Source organism: Lagopus muta, chromosome 11 (genome assembly GCF_023343835.1).
Source record: "Lagopus muta isolate bLagMut1 chromosome 11, bLagMut1 primary, whole genome shotgun sequence".
Classification (NCBI taxonomy): domain Eukaryota; kingdom Metazoa; phylum Chordata; class Aves; order Galliformes; family Phasianidae; genus Lagopus; species Lagopus muta.
The window spans coordinates 13,352,894-13,373,104 of NC_064443.1; the positions used below are offsets into that span (position 1 = coordinate 13,352,894).

At 45.1% G+C, this 20,211-nt stretch overlaps 1 protein-coding gene across 1 annotated transcript in view; it reads left to right on the plus strand.

Moving 5' to 3' along the window:
• Positions 1-993: 993 nt before the first annotated feature.
• SYNPR (synaptoporin) overlaps positions 994-20,211 on the plus strand; it is a 78,580-nt gene continuing 59,362 nt past the window's right edge. The window contains exon 1 of the mRNA XM_048957624.1: positions 994-1,012. The gene's annotated coding sequence lies outside the window, so the exon portion shown is untranslated. The remainder of the gene's footprint in view (positions 1,013-20,211) is intronic.

Sequence of the window (20,211 nt, forward strand, 5' to 3'; positions counted from 1 at the left end):
TGCTGTTTGCAGAATGGCTCTGAATCCGGCTGGATGTGTGCTGTTCGGTGGGTCTGTGCCCTCAGCACTTCCCAAAGCCTTTGCAGGATCACGATCTGGTCTCACCACGAACTTCTCACGGTGATGTTTCACAGCCACAGAGGACTGGAAACGCTGCCAGTTTGCGGAGCCAACGCGAGCACGGATCGACACGGGGATGTGCCGCCCGGGAGCTTAGCATCTTTATTGAGGTTACGCCGTGAAACGAGGCCAGAACAGCGGCAACGCGAGACGGGAAAACGCCGCTCTGCTGTCAAGGAAATGCCACAAAAGCACGAGGGAGGGCGGGACAGCAGGCGGCTGCCGCGGGGGGCCGGGGGTGGCTGGGGCGGGAGGGGAAAGGAGGACACGGGGCTCTAATGTGCCTAATGTTAGCAGCTCCTGGGTGGGCGGGGGGACGGGGAGGCAGGTTTTCTTTCTTTCTTTCTTTCGTTTTATTTATTCCCTTTCATTTATTTATTGTATTTATTCCCTCTATTTTATTTCCTTGATTTTATTCATTTCCTTTATTTCACCCCTTCTTGTCTTTCTTCTATTCCTTCGTACCTTTGACTTAAATTCCCTATTCCCCCTTTCCCTTGCGAAGCAAATAAAAACGCATCTCGAAGAACCAACCCTATCCTAAATGAACGGCGATGCTCCCGGAGCGTTCCCACGGCGCGGGGCGGCTCCGCGGGGCGGTGCGGGGGGCGCGGGGCCCCGCCCGGCTGCTCCGCCCGGCGTGCGCGGGGGCAGCGGCGCGCATCCCCGGTTGGAGGCTGGCGGGCGGCTCCGCTCCGCTCGGCTCCGCGGGGCTGCGGCGCCATGGAGGCGGTGGACCAGGTAGGACGCGCAGCTCCGCGGGTCGGGCGTAGGGGTTTGCGCGTTGCCGAGAGCTCCTCTCTGATTTCTTCTCTCTGCCCCGCAGCTCGCCTCCGCGGGGACTTTCCGCGTGGTGAAGGAGCCGCTGGCCTTCCTCAGGGTGTTGGAGTGGGTGAGTGCCGGGTGGGTCGCTGTGGGATTGGGGGCTTTTGATGGGAGAGGGGATGTCACCAAAGTGAGCCTCGCAGAACAGGTGGGAGACGGGCTGAGGATGAGGACCCGTCGTCCTGCGGTGATGGGATAGGGGGGTTTTGTGGGTGCCCCCCGAGCTTTTGCAGGTTGGAAAAAAAAAAAATAAAAATCTCATTATGCATTTAGCAAACTTGTCTCTGGGCCGAGCGGGAAAGGAGGCAGATAATTGGTTTGTGGAGCAATGTCACTGTTTGTTGCTCTGATGCTCATTCGTAGTGAAGTCTGCAGGTCAAATGACATTCATCGCCAGTAGGTCTGCGGGAGGAGAGAGCGGCTCTGAACGGAAAGTTCAGAACATGTCATGGAGGATTAATCACATTCCCCTAACGCTGACTGGCTGGGGAATTATGTAAGCTGCATATTTTGGGGGGCACATCTGCGTGCGGGTGCCATTACCCACATGCTGGCACCCACTGTGCTCACCATAATGAGGAGCTGTTGAGGTGTGCTGGGGGCTGCTGACCCCCAGAGCCCTGCACGTCCAACAGAGCTGGGTGATGGGCACTTGGATGCGGGCTTGGGATGAGGTGGTCCTGCAGTGGGGTGACTTGTGTGCAATGCTCCCAGCATCCCAGCAGCGCTGCTGCTGCTTCCAGGAGAGCTGGGGTGCTCAGGGGCTGAGCCCTGGGCTCTCCCTGCTGCTTGCTGTGAAAGCAATTGTGGAGCAGAACAGAGAGTGAAGCTATTTCCATGGCAAATCACTGCTGGGAGTGTGGTGTCTTCACTATGTGCAGCTGTGCTGGTTGTGGCAGGGCAGTGAGCTCCAGGGGGGGCACGGGCTTTGACCTTGCAGGAAACTGTTCCCCACAGAGCATTGGCGTTTTTGGGGAGTATGCGGGAGCTCTCAGGGCTCTTTCCTTGACAATTGCCCAGTTCTGTAACTTTTTCCAACTGCTGAATGTAAACCTGCCTTTATCATGGTTGAAAACCACTTGTAAAAACTCTTCTGTTGCTCCATCTGCACATTGCCTGCTTGCATGTATACAAGTATACAGGGGTCTGTAACAGAAACACAGCCCTCTGGCACTGCTGGGGGGATCAATCCTTTGGAAAAGGGCAAAAGATTCTAAAGTATCAGAATTCGATGGTCTGAGAAACAACTTCAAATTTTGAATGTACATGTGAGTGGAATTAAGCATGTCTTAGTGTAAAGAGTAAGACTTTATCTATTGACTTTGTGGATTACCTGAATTCCAGCTCTCTTCACTTCATCTTGCTGCTCCTATCCTTCTCCTCTCGCCATGCTTGCCATCTCTCCACCATCTCTGGTCCCGATAAGTGTCTGTCTCTCCCTCTGACTCCTTTTTTCACTCCAGCTGTCATTTTGAACTCCAAAACAGACCCAAAGCTCTGGCAGATTCTGTGGCAGCTTTCACATTCCCCAGCAGCATTGCAGCCTTCAGTGCACTTGATCAGAACAGTCAAATTTCCCTGCTAATTGCTGGATTTACAGCTGTTTCATTTTGGGTGTTAAATGATGTGTGAGTGGGGTTTTTATGCAGAAAGTGCTGGTGACAGTGGAATTTATTAAAGCTGCTCTCATTACTGCTGATGAGTTTCTCAGAGGTTTACAGTAATCACCTATAGGAAGGTGTGACTGACGTTGTGTGATGACGTGACAGCTGAATCACAACACACATGGAGCTTTAGGATATGGGAAAGCATCTGCAAGAGGTTTTACATCACATTCTTTTGGCTTATTTATCATCTAAAGGGAGGTGTTAATTTCTGCTTTTGGAAAACTTGTGCTTTTCTTTTTTAAATGCTTGTTTCCCAGAAAGCCAAGTTCTGGACTTCAGAAGCTGTTAGGACATGGGGTGGGAAGGCTGCAGCATGGGTGGCACACTGGAACCAAACCTCAGCTGGTCCAGGGAGGCCAAACCCTAACATGTGCTCCCATCTTGTGATCTGTTTGGGTACCATGGAGGAGGTAGTTCGGGGGTCTTTGTCTTTATTAATAAACCTACCTCTGCATTGTAAACAATGCAAATACTTTCAAGTCTGGAGACAACCGGGGTGGCTGTAGGTTCTCAGGCTGATAACTGCAGTCTGTCAGCGTGCAAGTTCCATGAGCTCATGGAGCTGTGTCTGGAGGCACTGGATTGGGCCTCTTGCAATCTTCTGCTTTGATTATTGCTGATCGCTGTGAGAGAAGATGCTGCAATAGGACTGATTCTTCTGAATATTCATGGTGTGTTTTCATTTGTATTTCTTGCGTACTTTGCAATCTATTTCCAGCCAAGAAATTGCATTTGGAGGCCATTAACAGACAACGCTGGCTCAGGCCCAGGAAAGGTTAGGAAAAGAAAAAAGTGACTTGTAGCAATTGAACACCAGAGCTGTGTTTTCTAGGGGAAGTTCAGAGCTCTACATTGGTTATAAATGGTGTACTCACAGCATAGGGATCACAGTTCTGGGCTTGGAAAATTGCACACAGCTGTGCTAGATAGGCTCTGGATGTTCCCAGTTCTGAGTCAACTCTTGCTTTGTGGCATGTGTTGGGGAAAGCTGCTGTGATTGCTCTTCTGCCCCTTCATCCCCCTGCTTGATCTTCATTTGAGACAAGGGGATGCTGCTGATGTTTATTTCTCATAATTGTCTGCTGTGGCTCTGCAGTCCTCTGTGACCAGTTAACAGTGTCACAGCTTTCCCTCAGAAAGGACTCTCCTCAGTGTGCACCTGACAGCAGTGGGTAAGGAAAGATGAAAGAAATATTTGCTTGTCACCCTGGATTAATTTCCATCACATGGATGTCTGGATGTGTTTGGATTGCTTTGATTGGGTCTGTGAAAAGTAAGCAGGAAAAGCAAATTTGTCACTTGTGTTATATTTGTGTCATGGTTGTTGCTTCTCTGGAGCAAATCTACTGAAAAGCAGAACTTTGTGTGTGCATGCCACTGTGGAACCAGCCAACCTGCAAAACCTGCAAAAATATTTTGGTAAATGGCATCAGGCTGAGATTTTAAGAGCCTTTCCCCTCTCTTCTTGTGGCTTACAGAACTGTACTGCTGCTCATCCCTTGTACATAGCAATGTGTGTTCCTGGGAGCCGTCTTAGAGCTGTGGTTTTCAGCTATCGGTGGTGTTGCAGGCTGGAAAACACTTTTGGGGTTTTTCTTGAGGGTGTTGACATTGAGATGCTTAATGAACCTGAATCTATCTGAAGAGTTGTTGTAATTCGTGCTTTGTGCAGAGAAATTACATTCTGGTCTTTGCATGACTGCAGACAGTCGCTGCACGTGATTCTGCTCAGGATGTACAAAAGGTTTCCAAAGCAGTGCCTGGCATTTGGACAACAGATCCCCATTCATCTCTGATGGAAACTGGACATATGAATTGCCAGAAAGGTTTCAAAACTATGTGCACATGGACCAAACTAACCCTGCTCTGCTTCCTTGCCCTCGTGATGTGATCTTTTGGCTCAGGAGCTGGGAAGAAAAGCCTGGCAAGTGCAAAGCTTGCTTTGTTTGCATGGCCTCTGAAAGGGTTAGCAATCTTTCCGTGCAAACAGATGTATGCTTGGAAGACAAAGGGGATCTCAGTCTACAAAAACTGATGGGAAGTCTTATTGGGACAAAGGTCCTAATGCTGATTGCTCATCTGGCCGTGGTGCCCTTCTTTGGATTATATTTGCGTGCATGTGAGTGGATGTAAGTAGCTGCACGCTTCCAATTGTATCCTAGAAAATCTTAGATGTCATGAGTTGATGAAAATAATGATAAAACAGGTTACATGCACAAGGCATTGATTAATACTATGGTCCTGAGATTCTTTTCAAGTTGTTGGATCCACTTCATCACATTTGCTTGTGTTTGCATTTTGCCTAACCAGAAGGTGGCTGTCTAGTCTGGCATGGGCATAGAGTGGTCTGTAAGGAGTCCTATAGGTGATAGAGTCGAGTAATCCTGATGGAGTCTAATGTTCATGGATGGCTGGAGGGTTGGGTGTTTGCTCTTCTCTGTCCTTGGATTGAGAGAAAAGCCTTAAAATAATATTTTTCCTGCCTACTGATGTTGCTTGTGCAACCTCAGGACCGCGTTCTGTTTTGGATCTGTTCATCTTGATTGTAGGAAACGCAAATATGTCAAAAAACTTATTGTTGATCTTTTGATGTCTTCCTTGTGAAGCAGGTACCTGGTTGTTTTTGAAAACCTCACCCCAGTTACTATCTCAGAAATCTTGTATCTACAGCATCAGGTCAATACAATGTGTGCTACTTAATGAAAAAATGCAAATCCATTTATATGGTATTTTAGTACTACAAAGGTAATTGCCATGTAACTAGCCTTTGATGGGATGATTTCTTATAGGCAGCTTAGCATAATGCATGCAAAACACTCTGCATTTCACCACTGTGGAACAAGGGGATGTGAGCACACAACAGAACGGAGCCCTGTGAGCTGGCTCTGTTGGTCCCTGCGGTTGGACATACAACTTCTGGACACTTAGTAGGGCATCACTCACTGCAGCTTCACTGAAGACAGATGTGAACCCACATCTCACCACTGGTGGGACTGGGGTGAAGGCAACAGAAGCCCTCAGTGCGTGTGCAGTATTTTACCTTGTGGTTTTAAAGTCTCAGCTTCTGGGAGTCTTGTGATTCTGAAACCTTTGGCTCTGATAAGCCATATGCTACCATATGGTAGTTGAAGAGAGATGGAAGCCCTGAAGACTGAAAACCCAGCAGACAAGCAAAGGAGCAGAAAATCTGTTCTGTGATCCCCCTGTTTCCATGCAGACTGCACAGAGCTGGCTGTTCTGCACACTGCTCACATGCATGTTTTTTGTGCATGGTACAAATTCAGGAACAGGCAAAGAAGGAAGGGGGAAAGGTCAGTGATGCCTGACCACATTGCAAACAAAGAGCATATTTCATCTGAGGTGTGCTTGCCATCTCTGCTTGGGCTCAAGCTATAATCATGGCAGAATCAATTTTAAAAGGTCACAGCTTGTTGAAGGCTTGATGATTCTTAGGCATGCCAAGTCCAGGCTGAGTGGGACTGGGTATGCAGGAGTTGCGCTGGATTAGTGTGGCTGAGAAAGTGTGCTTTGGGACGTGGGGGTTCTCTGGAGTGAGGAACTCCATAGGCATCCCTGAGTGAACCTGGCCAAATCTCTTTATGGTAAGCCACCTTCCTGATGGCAGACTCAGCTGCTGTTATCTGAGTATGGCTATTCCAAGCTGTAGGAAGAAAAGATGAGGAGAGAAACTCATTAATGCTAAATTTGATTATATATGCAAACCAGGTTTCTATGAAAGGAAGAACAAAAATGATCTGACTTTCAAACTAGCAAGGAGATGGATGGAGATAGAGGGCTGTGTCATTGGAGTACACAGTTACAGGATCCTTGCCAGTTTTTATGAGGGAGATGTTTCAGTCATCACTCCTGTAAATCAGCATCTGCATAATTGGAGCCCCGGGTGAAAGCCCTGCCTGTTGACATCTCTGGATTCCAGTGTTGCAGTCAGGGAGGAACGTGCTCATGACAAAGAGCTGCCATCCTTTGGATCTTGCAGTCCCCATGTGAACGTGGGCTCGTGTACCAGCTTCTCCTTGGAACCGAGTGAAAGCAATCAAGTGTTATACTCCAGGAACACAGAGCAGCAAAGATCCCTTGTCTGTGTGCCCATCCAGCCTGGCACTTGGCCAGGGGGTCTTAAGGGATGGGTTGATGGTTGGACTAGATGGTACTAAGTGGTCTTTTCCAGCCTTGGTGATTCTATGATTCTCTGATAATGGCTTTTGCTCTTGGGGGATCCAGCAGGTGCTGCAAAGAACTTAGTGGGAGGGAACATGTGGAGGTACTGCTTTTGAGGTGTTGGATCAAAGTGTCACATGTACTGCAAAAGCACAGTTGCTAAGGTGACAGCTTGCTTTCTTTTTGGCAAAAGGAAAAGAATACTGAATATGGACCAACTGCCAGCTTTTGTACTATTTAATTTGCACAGTTTCATCTTTTGGCCATTGCAGAAACTTCTCGAGTTGGTCTTTGGAAGCAGTGTTTTCCCACTCAGAATACTGCACTTGCTCAGCTGGAAAAGCCAATAGTGCTGCTCATTCTCAGTGAAATGCATGAGCCATGTGAAGTGATGGTGTTTTCAATGAGTATAACTACAGATACAAATCACGGCGTTAAAAGTTTGGCAATGGCATTCAGTCAGAGAAGTATTTTCAAAGAGCCATTTATAAAGACCAAAAATGTTGTGTTGGTTTATTGGCACTCTGTGCTCATTCATGCATTTGCATCCCTGAGTGCACAGAGGGTTGCTGCATGTGTGCATTTGCAAGTAGCTCAAAGCTAATCTCAGATGCACAGGGGGGTGAGAACTGGTGGTCACACTCAGGGTTGTGGCTGTGATGGGAGGACCAAAATCCAGGCAGCAGACAGCTCAGTTACTGCCAGGCCTGAGTATCTTTATAATATTTCTTGGGGAGGAAGCTCAGCAAAGGATCGGACAAATGTGGACCCTTGAGTAGAGGGGCTCTCTGTAGGAGCAGCCTTGTGCAGCATGGCTCAGTGCTGTGTCCCAGCAGTGGAGAGGAAAGCAGAAAGGTCTTACAATTGGGATTGGGGTCATTTCTTCACCAAGAGGTCCCAGTGGGCATGCCATTCACCCACGAGTACTGGAAGGCAGCACACAGCCTCCCACGTCTCTGTGCTAAGGAAGCAGGTGAAAAACTGTAGAGCTGTAAGGTTTCACCAGCACTTTATAAATAATCAGATGATAACGGCCTTACTTTGTGCCAGTGGAGGTGCAGGTTGGATATTAGGAAAAATGTCTTCTCAGAAAGAGTGGTGAGGCACTGGCATAGGCTGCCCAGGCAGAGGATGGAATCACTGATCCTGGAGGTGTTGAAGAACCATGGAGATGTGGCACTGAAGGTAAAATAAATATATCTGACTGTCCTGCAAAACTCCTGCCCGGTCAACCTGATCCTTCTTCCTTGAGAAATACCAGAGCTATTGCAAACAGCCTGAGTGAATGTTTGTGGGAAGTAAATAGGCAGCTGTGTGCTTCTGCCACCTCAGTGGGTGGCTCTGGGTAACTGCTCTTCAAAGTTCCCTGAATTTCCAGCAGAAGTTTGTGCTGGCTGTCCTCAGCTGATGTATGTGCTCTGCCCTCTGGTGTTATTCCTCAGGTGATGCGAATCCAATCCAAAGTATCCGGTTTGAAATGCCAATCCTCGGCTCCAGCCCTCTGACATTTGCACGTTAGGTACTCATATTGGCATCCCATATTGTAGAATCAGAGAACTGGAGAAACGTTAAGGTTGGAAAGGACCTGCACAATCATTAAGTCCAGCTGTTGCCCCCTCACCACTGTGTCCACTAATCATGTCCTAAGTGCCTTCTTCCTGATGTTGAATGAAACGTCTCCCTGGCCCATCTCGATGGAGTTGGGTTGGATACTGAAAATGGTTCTTCAAAACCTCTTCAGTGCCAAATGCTGCAGCCATAAGCCTGCAGAGCTTTATGGATTGCCATCTCCCAGGGCAGCCTGCATGTTGGAGCAGAATTAGGTCCCACTTTGCAAGAACATGCCTGCCAGAAGAATTAAACAATGGATGCTTTCCTACTTAATTTTAACATTTTAATTAAATTCTTTGCTGCTGCGTGCCTTTGATCTCAGCGAGCTGATATACGTAGTGTCTTTTGTTGCATCCTAGCTGCATTTTATTCCAAACTTACACATAGCTGCTGGGATGTATTTGAGTATGAATAGAAGTACAAAATCACATGCTGTTAGGTGAAGAGTGCATCACAACTCACTTTGGCTGCCAAAGGCATACAGACCATGAGATTTTGTGGGCGGTGTTGGTGGTAGAGGGATGGTTGAACCAGGTGATCTTAGAGGTCTTTTCCAACCTTAATGATTGAGGACTATTTCAGTGATGTCTCAGTAGAGCTTCTTTTTGAATGTAGTCTCTCTCTCTTGGTAGTGCAAGAAGGGGGTAGATACATACAATGATTGAATGGCCAAGGTATTAAAGTCAGCATCCTTCTGTTTTATAGCCTGGGGGCAGTGACTGAGGAGCTGTGAAGTGTTTGGGCTGTACCCAGGTGTCAGGCAAGCAGTCATCATTGCATCAAAGTTGTTTGTAGAGCTGGTTGGAGAACAGTTTCATTTCAGGGGTGAAAAATCACTTTTCATGTAAGTTTCCATTGGAAATTCCATCTTTCTAGTGAGATTGTGAGAGAAGAAATATTTTTGCCACAGTCTTTCAACTCAAAGCTCAGTTGGAGGTTCACGTTGGATATCAGGAAAGGTTCATTGCTGAGGTGGTGTTTGGGCACTGGAACAGGCTTCTCTGGGAAGTGGTCAGGCATTGAACTTGCCAGAGTTCAAGAAGACAATGCTTTCAGACACATGGTCTGATTGTTGGATGCTTCTTTGTGGAGCCAGGAGTTGGATTTGATGATCCTTATACGGGTGGTGACCAGGTCCTTGTTCCCCTCCTGCATCATGCTGTTATGCCCCAAACTTGCTTCTGGAGGGGCAAGAGCCACCTGCACCCTTGGCATTGGGACTTGCAGAGGAGGGTTAACGTTTTTTGAGCAGAGATGATAAATTTTTGGAAAAAAGTGAGCAAGTTAAAAATGTAGAAAATCCTTTTGGTGGAAAACCTTCAGCTGTCAAGCACTGATTTTTAGACAGCATGCATATTGGCACTGTAGTTTATGCTTATACTTTGTGCAAGTGGCAGGAGGCTCTGTGCAATCAGAACCCATCCCAGTACAAGATCCGTGCTGTCCCAGATTCTGGGGCCTTGGCAGGCAGCTGAGGCTGTGTCTCAATGGCTGACATACATGAGGACTCAGGGTGAATGCAGCAGAAGGTTGCCTGCTGCCACCAAGCATGATGCTGCAGTGCACTGTAAATGAGCTCTTGCCTGTGCTGCTCCCTGCATCTGGACCAGAGTGTTTTTTTACCGAGGGAACCAAGTGCTGGGATGGCTTGCTTTTTGTTTTTGTTTTTTTTTCTTCCCCCTTTCTTTCTTTTTCCCATTTTCCTGATTTATTTTTCTTTTTCCATCCCTTCCATCATGATTTTCACAGTAGACTGATAGCAACAGGAGAGCAAGGACAGGCTTGGGGCAGAACTGCGCCAGCACAGCTTGTGCTGCTCAGCAGTGAAATAGAGAAGCTCTTTCTGCCACAGCATCCAAATGTTTCATTCTTCTTTTTTTTTTAAAAAAAAAAAAGAAAAAAAAAAAAACCAACAAAAACAACCCAACAACCGCTTTTCCATCTTTTTGTTTCTGTGCTCATTAGCACTGGCCACCCGTGGTTGTTGTATGGGTTGTTAATGCAGCTGAAGATGCTCTGACAAAGCGCACAAATATTGTTTCTGCAGCTTAGCACCTAAAAAGTAGTGACTCAGCAATGATCTCATGGGACGAACAGTTCCCAGCTCTTCCTGGCTTGCAGTGAGATCCACACATCCCTGGGCTGCTGGAGGCAGGGCGCTGCGTACCCCACATCTGCATCCCTCCTGCTCAGAGGCTGCTGGGTGTAAGAAGAAGAGGGCTCTCTTCAAAGAGATTTTCTGGGGGATTTTTACGCTCCATCCCGTGATGCGCTTTGGGATGCATTCAGCTTTCTCTTCTGAATAGGGCTCCAGATGATGGAAATAAATTATCATAAATTAGAATAGATTGCACTCTTCAGCATCTCTACATCTGTCATTATGTTTCTTTAACAGCTCAGTTTAACATTTATACACACTCTGACAGCAGCTACTGGTGTGTATGCTATAAATATTGGCTTGCAGAAGACATTAATGGAGTTTAGGTAAACGTTTGATGACGCTGAGATTCTGTTCCATATGGTGGCATGCAGCAAAATCGAATTCAGTGTGCCATGTATAGCACTCTTGTGTTTGTATGCACCGTCCTCCTGGCTTTTTGTCAGTGTTCTGCACTACCAAGAAGTGCAGGTGCTTTCAAAGAGGAAAGTGGGTTTCTTGCAGTTGATTCTGCTGTTTATCACCTGTGCCATTTGTGATGCTTGAAGCCAACTTGTGGTCTGTGTCATAGAGTTATTAAGATTGGAGAAGACATCCACGATTGTCCATCCATCATGGCCATGCCCACCATGTCCATTCTATGGATGGGAAGGGGCCAGGGAAAAGAGGTGTCTCAGAGAATCAGCAGGCTGGAATTGGGCAAAGAGCTGTGGGATTGCTCTGCATTCAATGTGAGGAAGAAAACCTGTGGGATTTCCTGGCCAAGACAGTGTTTCGTTAGTATTGCAGTGGGTCTCAAAGGCAGGGCACAGTCTTTGTGTGTTGGTTGGTCATGATCGCTGAATGTGGAATTTGTGAATGTCAACAAAACTGTCACCAAAACCACACTTGGCAGGAGGGTCTGCCGTATGTTCTACTGACTCACAGGAGGACAAATAGCTCAGACATCATAGCAAGAGGTAGGAAAAGCTATATTCTTCTCCCTCTGGCGTGCCTTGCCATCGTCCAATAGAATTAGGACGTCTCCTGCAATTCTCTTTTTTCTTCTTTTTTTAAAACTTTTTTTTTTGCTAATTGCAACACCTTGATTAGTGCAGCTTGATGATGTAGCTGTCTCCTACATAGCATTTCTCTGATGTATCCTAGTTTTGAATTAGCGTTAAGGTATGCTGTGTTTTTTTTGGCTCTGTGCTGCCGAGAGGCAGCTGCAGTACAGGAGCTGGACATCCCAGATGTGGGGCCCAGGAGAACATCTGGCTCAGGCTGGCCCCTGGGCATGGCCACTTCGTTTTCCCCTGTGTAATGCAATGTAAGTAATGAAGCAACCTCAGTGCACAAGGCAGGGGAATCTGAAGAATGCTCTTCACACCATAAATTGCTGAAGGTCTTTATGATGCCAGTGAATTAAAAATTCGAGTAGGAAAAAAAACCCCACAGTGCTGTAAGTTCAAGTCACTTCTTTCACAAGCTGCGAGTGGGGAAGGGAAGAGATCTGAATGGAAATGTATTTAAATTCTTTCTGTGGCAGAGTGCTGGGTTATTGCACAGAAAACAGTGTGCTCCCTGGCACGTAGAGAACTGGAGACGTTTTTGTACAGACCAAATGTTTGTTTCCTTTGGTGGCATTGCCCCTTGTGATTGGGATTATTAGGGAAATTTTCAGACCCTTGCAGGTTGCTTCTTTTAGAAGATGTTTCTTCAGGTGTTTCAGTGATGCACCTGTGTTTATTTGCATAGCGATGCTGCTTCCTCCATGCTGGCTGGGCACCAAGCCCTCTTTCTTACCTTCTCTCAGGTTTCCAGGTTTTAGCACTGTTCTGCCTGGTTGCCCTGTCCTCCTGCCTCCTGCCTGCTCTTGCTGCCTCCTGCAGAAAGAAATGTGTTTACAAAACTCTTCCCTGCCAAAGCAGCCTTGCCTGTGATTTTCCTCTGGGCAGCTAATTGTGTCTGAGCTTGGGGCTTGCATTTACGCCTCTTGAATGATACCATAAAGAAGTAAGTAGTATTTAAAGAAAGGCAGTGTTTATGTTTGCTTGCTCTTAAAGACATTTTAACCCAGGCAACATGATTTCATGGTGAGCCTTGCTCCATTGAGCCTTCTCCAAGCTGCAGGAGAAGATGAAGTCAGGGGGCAGTTTTAAAATGCTGAAATCTCCTTTTCTTTCTATTTCTTGTGTTTCTTTTCTGTTTTTTTTTAGCTCTCTGAGGTGTGTAATTTCAAACCTGGAGGCTCTGGTGCAGCCCTTACCATGTAGCTATGGCAGGTTTCTGTGATACCCTCATACGAAGGGTGGATTTGAGGAGGGGTGTTCTGTAGTTGGAAGTTCATGGAAATGAGACACGTGCATCTTGAGAATATCTCCTTCTGGGGGTTATTTAATTAATTGCAAAGTTTTGTTTTGCTCCGAACCAAGCTGTAAAGATACTCTTGGGTAGAAGGGAGGGAAAGGTGAGGCAGGGGCACAGGCTGCCCAGAGAAGTTGTGGATTCCCCATCCCTGGAAGTGTTCAAGGCCAGGTTAAATGGGGCCCTGGGCAACCTGATCTGGTATCTGATTTAGTGGTTGGGGGTTGGAGGTAGATGATTTTTGAGGTCCATTCCAATCCAAGCCATTTTATGATTCTATGAAAGGAGCCTTTGTTCTGGGTGGATTATTTGTTTTCAAATATACACGATGTTCTCATAGAAAATGAGTCTATGTGCTGCTTTAATTAATTTGTCAAGTTTTGTCTTTCACATATGACTGATGCTCATAAATCCTCAAACTATTTCTTGAAGGCTTTCTGTCCCCATTGTATAATGGAGATGACCCATTCCCATCTCCAGCTGCCCTCCATATCTGGCCATAAGCCCCTTTAGGGTAGGATGGGAGAAACGTTGCACTTTTTGCACTCAATCAGTGCTGGATCTCAAAGTTTAAAAATATCACAAGTGAAAAACATGAATGTGAGTCATACAGAAAACACCATTTCCAAGGAAGTATAAATATCAGAGAAACACATTCTTCAGATGTTTCCTCCTCCAAACAGGTATTCACATCCAAGATTTCTTTTTGAAGTGTTCAAAGACATTGGCTCCCTGCTGTCAGAGTGACCATTAGGTACAAGAGATGCCTATCAAGTATTGATAGCTAACATCTTCCTGGAGCTAAAATAGTCACAAAGGGATGGGTGAGCTTTGAATGAAAGGGAGGAAGTAGGGAAGGCTGCAACTTCCCTTCTTGTGGCAGGATACTCTAGTGATCTCCATAAACACCTCTTCTGCAAAGGTTGGTCCCCACTTTGGACCTGAATGCTCAACTGCATCTCACACATTGAGTACTGCCCTCCGGGGCAGCACATCTGCATACTTTAGGGGAGCAAGTGTCCCACTTGCCTCTCAGCAGCTGGGAAATGAGGGTTTTGTACCAGCCAGGCTTGCTCTGATGCCAGCATGTGTTAAAGTGCATGTGCGTTTCCTTGTGTTTTTACAGGATTAATATTTTCAAGGCTTTTTGGTAGAAAATTGCTGAAAATTATTTAAATCTGAGACGTGCCGCAGAGATCAGAGAACTCTTATAAACTCTTGAATTAGTAATGTTGAATTAGACATGAGAAAATCCTTTTCGGCTTAAATGGTGAATAGGCTTTTCTCAGAACTTTTTACGAGTTTAATATCTTCATTCATCCTTCTAATAAGTGTTACAGCTTTGGCTTTCCCTGTGTGTACATGCTCAGTGGATGCAGTTCAGCCAAACTGTACATTTCTAGGGCTATCGGGGAGCCCTGGAAACTCGTACCTTTTGTAGGGTCCCTCTCCATAGCGAGCTGCTGTGATAACCTGGGAAAGCAATGCTCACCTTGGTCGCACCAGCTGGATCCCATTTGTGTTGCCTTTCAGAGTCTAATCGGCAGCACATGGAGCAGAGCCCAAGGCAGTGCTTTGCTGCCTGAGGTTGGTGCCTGATGAACTGAAGGGATAAATACAGCAAGAATCTGCCTTTCCCTGTTCCCTTTGAGAGTGCACATAAGTGTTAGGTGAGCCATGTTTGAAGAGACATCATGAAGTGAGCTTTCAAATATTTCCTTAAAGTTCTGTTAATTATTTCGCTGCAACGGTAAGGAACAAAGCAGAAGAATCAATATGCCTAATTAATACATCTAAATGCAAGAGAAATTAGCCAGCAAACTCTCCCTTCTCTGGGGAGGATTAATCTTCCTATGCTCTATTTCAAATGTCTTCCAGAAAAATGAAAGGCTTATCACCTAGGAAACACGCGGTCCTAATCGCCCAGGTCTGGCACTTGGGTTTACAGCTGGTGAGGGGACTCATACTGAGTTGGTCTTCTGAAGTGCAAAATTAGATTGTTTTCTTGTGTTTAACTGTTGTAGTAAGAGTTCTGAGGCTGAGTGATTTGAATGACAGATGCTAGCAGTGCGTGCGTCGTATTTAATCTGGAGACGTCCCCTGGCTCTGGATGCAGTGATGGGCCCACTTGTCACCCACATGAAGGGCTGGGTTGGTTCTGGACCTGGCCCTGCTGATTAGCTGAGCTTTTCAGCACCAAAGTGCTGTATTGGTGGGTCTGCGCTGCTTACGGAGCTGCCTTGTTTACCTCTGCACAGTGCAATAAGTGCTTTTCTGACAGCTGTATGAGACTCTGAGAAGATACTGTTTTGCTGTGACCTGCTGGGAAATGGCCAGGAGATGCTTACAGGTGCTCTTGGTGGGATCTTGGTTCTTTGTCCTCGAATTGGTCACTGAAATGAAATGACAAAAGTTTTTTCTGCTTACCAGGTTCAGTATTGCAGTGTGTTCTGGTTCCAACTCCTTACGGTTGGTGCGTACCAAGCCAATAATACTTGTGATATTTCTGTTCAGCTGATTACAATAATTTTAAGCTCTTACACAGATGTAAGATGATTTCAAATGGAGTATTTAAGTGAATAAATTCATCTTGATGTAAAATACGTTCACCCTCTGTCAGCCAGTTGGGTCTGGTTTTCTTTTGACTCTTGTCATTCATTGTCTTGTTGTTCTGGTGGTAATCCTAGGCTGGAAGTACTAAGATGTTTTCCCTAGAATATGACCACATTCTTATACATGCAGATCATGTCTGGGAAGACAAGGGTTGGGTTTATTCCTCATCTGAAAACCCACCTCACTTGAAAGAAGGTTCAGCAGCTAAAATATGAAATCTGAATAAATAAAAAATAATTTCAGAAGGGCAATTTCTTTTTGTAACACTGAGGAAATCAGCCTTACAGTTCACAAAATGAGATGACAGTTTGGCAGGGGGGTTGGACTCGATGATCTCTGGAGGTCCCTTCCAACCCCTACAATTCTGTGATTCTGTATGACAGCTGGCTGTAGGAAAATACTTCCGTCCATCAATTAATTTACATTTTAGTACTGCATTACTCATGGCAGTTTATTAATTAGTTACTCTTTTGCACTCTTCCTTAAAAGGAAAAGATTTCAACTCATTATGTATCTCTCTGCACCTTTCTCCCTTCCTATTTGCTCTTTGAGTTGGTGGCAGTTTCCATCTTTCCTGGCTGTTGAGTGGATCAGCTGGGTGATGCTGACTGGAGGGCATGGGATGGGCCACTGATGACCACCTGATCATGTGGTCGTGGAAGCCCTCCGAGGTAAGACCTGTGTTATCAAAATAAATTGGGATTTTCTGCCAATTAATGGTTGTTGAAGCTTGCGCTAATGCTAGATCCTGCAGGATGATGCACTATGGAAGCCAATTAGCCTTTGCTGTGATAAGCTAGGCTTTGATTAAGCTTTCCAGGCTTTCTCATTGCAAGAAACACGTATTAGTTATTGAACATGCAAATGCAATGTGTAATTACAAAATCTTCTAAAGGAGCGACCTATTTTAAACAGGGCTTTCGTTTCATGCTTGTTCCTCAGTTGCACTTACCCACTCGTTCACACAGACTAATTCAGCAGACATAATTGACTGGTTTTAGGAGTTAAAATATCCTGTTGTTAAGTGTTTTCTGCTTCAAATACCAAATATAATGAAGACCATTGTGGTGGGTATGTAAGCTATCTGCAGCTGCTCGGAACACCTTACTCTGTGCAAGGAGCCTTTGGGGAGCAGTGGGCTGGCAGTGCTGCCTTCCATTGATAGCATTGCCTATATTGGTTTGAGCCAATATAGGAGTGATCCTGCCCTGACAATGTTGAGAACAAATGCTTTTTCTGTAGCCATGGATAGGGATAGCTTTTATCCAGCTGAACGTGTATCATGTTCCACTTGATGGGGGTTAATTTATCGATCCAATTAGCCCCCAACCTGTTCAGAGGGTGATCATAGATGAAACAATGGAGTTAAAATTACTTTTGGCAATGTATCATGTCTATAAACTTTGACACTTGGGATCTTGATTTTATGGTGTGCCTTCTGTCAGTGATAATGGATTGCGAAGAGGAGGTTAACATATTTTCACACTCATAAGGAATACATTTTCTGTTTTACTTTCTTATACATGGCGTTGTTATCTGTGTGACAGGATCGTTTTCGTACCTGGTCATACAAATTATGATACCTATTGTCAGGTCACCTTAGAGATTATACAAGCTTGTGTGTCTACATCTATGTTCATATGTTACAGCTTTAGAAAAGTGTTTAGCAAATGGAATTTTTTCTTCCAGATCCAATTAATTGTTATGGTTTTCATGTGTAACATGAGCATTCCTATAGGCAGGTGCATATGCTTCCCATTCGTGGTGCCTTCAGTTTGCTGCCTGTCTAACCTGTGAAATTCCTACACAGTTATATACTGTGGCATGCTGGCATGACCTAAGTTTGGCCTGCCTGGCATCTTCTGAAGCAAGTAATGGCCTTGTTCCTGCTTTTTGTTGCTAAGGGAACCAACGGCTGGTGGGTTCAAGAAGAGCGTGGTGGGAAGGCGGCAGCGCATCTTTCGCTTGTGGGGCTTTGCTCTCTCAGCCCATCAGTTCTTCCTGCTTGTCTCCTGGGTGCTTCCAGGCTTCCTGCTAATGGTCACAGAACAGGCTTCTCTTCTTGCTCAGAAGTCACATGTCTATCCTTCTCCAAATTAGCAGTTTCCAGGTGTCCCGCAGGACACTTGGCCTAAAATAGTCTGAAAGCTTCTCCTGTTTTATTTGGCTTGCCATCTTTCACGCATGTACACAGGATCCAGTGAGCCATCAATCTGAACATTACTGTCCTTCGTTTAAACAAAATTCCATCTGTGGTAGAAATTCTTGCAAGTGAAGGTTCCAGGATTGATGTTTGATTGTTAATTGTCGGAGTTGTGATTTGAATTCTGCAGCATTTGGCTTTAGTTTTTTTGTTTTGTTTTTGTTTTTTTAATCTTAGAAATTGTTTTTTTGGGTTTTTTTTTTTTTCATTCTATCAATAGTAACTGCAAACTTGAGCATATGCTGCAAAAAGCACGGAGGCAAAGCATTCAGATACAGAGAGAACACAAGTGCCTTTTTAATCTGAGAAAATTAGCAGAAGGGATTCAACTTCCAGCAAACTGTGGCTTCCGATCCGCAAGCTAAAATCTGCATATTAGTCACCAGTTATTTTTCCAGATTTCCAGTTCATTCTGTTTTCTTATTTAAAGATGCTGCAATTCTCTTTCAGCCCTTTCAGACTCTGTTTCATAACTAGTTTACTTGGAGCAGGGGGAGGGAGGAGGAAACCAGCATCGTCACCACCAGCGTTGTTACAGCTCACATCTGGCAGGTCGTGGTTTGTATCTGCCTCTGACCAACAAAGATGCCAAACTGCTTTTTAGTCAGGAGGAAGTCTAAGGAAGAATGCGTTCTTCTTTTGAGACCAAATTCTGTAGAAGTGAGATTTTGCCTCAAGGGGAGATGTTGTTTTATGGTACACACACATCAAACAACCAAGATGAAGTTATTAAATCCAAACCCACCATCATGTGCGTTTTTTTTTTTTTTGTGCTTAGCACCATCCTAAATTTACATGAAGAAGTTCTTTGCTTCCATAACAAAGAGGGAAGGGAGGCTGGGAGCAGAAGACAGCTTCAGCATGGGGCATTTTGATGTATGCAGTGCCTATTTCCAGATTGACTTAGCTGGTGAGCAGAAAACTGTCCCACTGTATTATCTATTTTTTCCACCCAAAGGATCATCCATACTTGTGTTACCCAGTGCCCATTTTTCTTCCTTATGCTGCTCTCCTTTGTCCCATTTTTCCCTGCTGTGGACCTGATCAAGGCCTGGAGATGGACCTATGCACATATGTCACTCATGGGGAAGACTTCTCTGGTTAGAACAAGACTCCCTAACAAGCATGAACCAGGGCTCATGTTTTGTTCTTCAACCTGTTACAGAGAAACTTAGAGATTTTCCACACCTGGCTGATGCAGGAGCGGAAGAGAGTCTGTGCCTTTAGGTTAACCACTGAAAACCCTTTTTTATCCCCATGAAATATGATAGGGCCATTGAAGCAGAACGTTTGCTGTAATTTTATATGTGTACAAATAAAGACCATAAAGCGAAACAAGCCTTATCAATTTGATGGTACTCATTATCCCAGAGCAATATTTTTTACAGAGTCCTTCTACCCCAGTGCTAGATCATTTGTATTTTCTCTTTAAATTTGCTTGAACGTGTTCTGTATTTTTGAGGAACGTTTTCTCCTCCCTCACCCCCCACTTAAAACACTGTCTGTTGTCTGATATTTTTCTTGCTTGTGGCAAATGCTTAGAAGTGAAATGCTGACCTTGTGGTGGATGAGGATAAATGTGTGATTGCATTGCCTTTGATTACGTAGTTCTATATTGAAAATGCATTCTGCTTGTTTTCTGTCAGGGCCAAGTGATACGCTCATTCAAAATTTTTCCTCCTCAATGCCATGCCGTTAATAAAGACTGTTTTATAATACCTAGAGCATTGTCTGCTTTGTGTTTATTTATTTATTTTTTTTCAGCATGACCTTCATATTGGATTTATCTGTTATTAGGCTGGGCAAGTAACAGCGTTCCATGGTGTTGTACTGCTGTATGTGCAGTGTTTGGCTGTAAATTGACAGTTGCTGTGATGCGTTTATTTGAAGGCAGTGAATGATTTCCTTATTCCAAGACACCACTCTTCTAAAAAGATCTTAACAAGTAGGAGCTGACCTAAACTCAGCTAATGTGCCAGTGGATGCACCTGCAAAAAGTCGTGTTGATGAGGTGGCACTCAGTGGCATCACCATAGATTGCTGTGACCATCGTCCTGATTTTGCAGCAAAGCACACACAAAAAAGTGATTTTGTGTGGATAAATGTTGACATTTCTTGACATTGATGAGACAGTGATAGACTGTACATGTGTGTCACCTGAACAGGATAATTAAGTTCTGGAGCAGGCATAGCTGTGATACTGCTGTGCTGATGCATCTCTGGGAAATAGTTGGGTGCTACAGAAGTTGGATCCTGTTCAAAAATAAGCTCAGAATTGTTTCTGTCAGTAAGGATGACGTGTTTCCATCTGCACACTGATTGTTACCATTGCAGCAGAGGCTGTGATTGCAGTCTGTGTTCCTTCAGGAACATGTTTAGTGGAGAAATATCCTCTGAAGATTTATCTATCAGCAATATTCTCCTCGTTTCACTGTTGTTTTTTATTTTTATTTTTTTTAAGGGAAAGCTTGTAAAACATGGGCAAAATG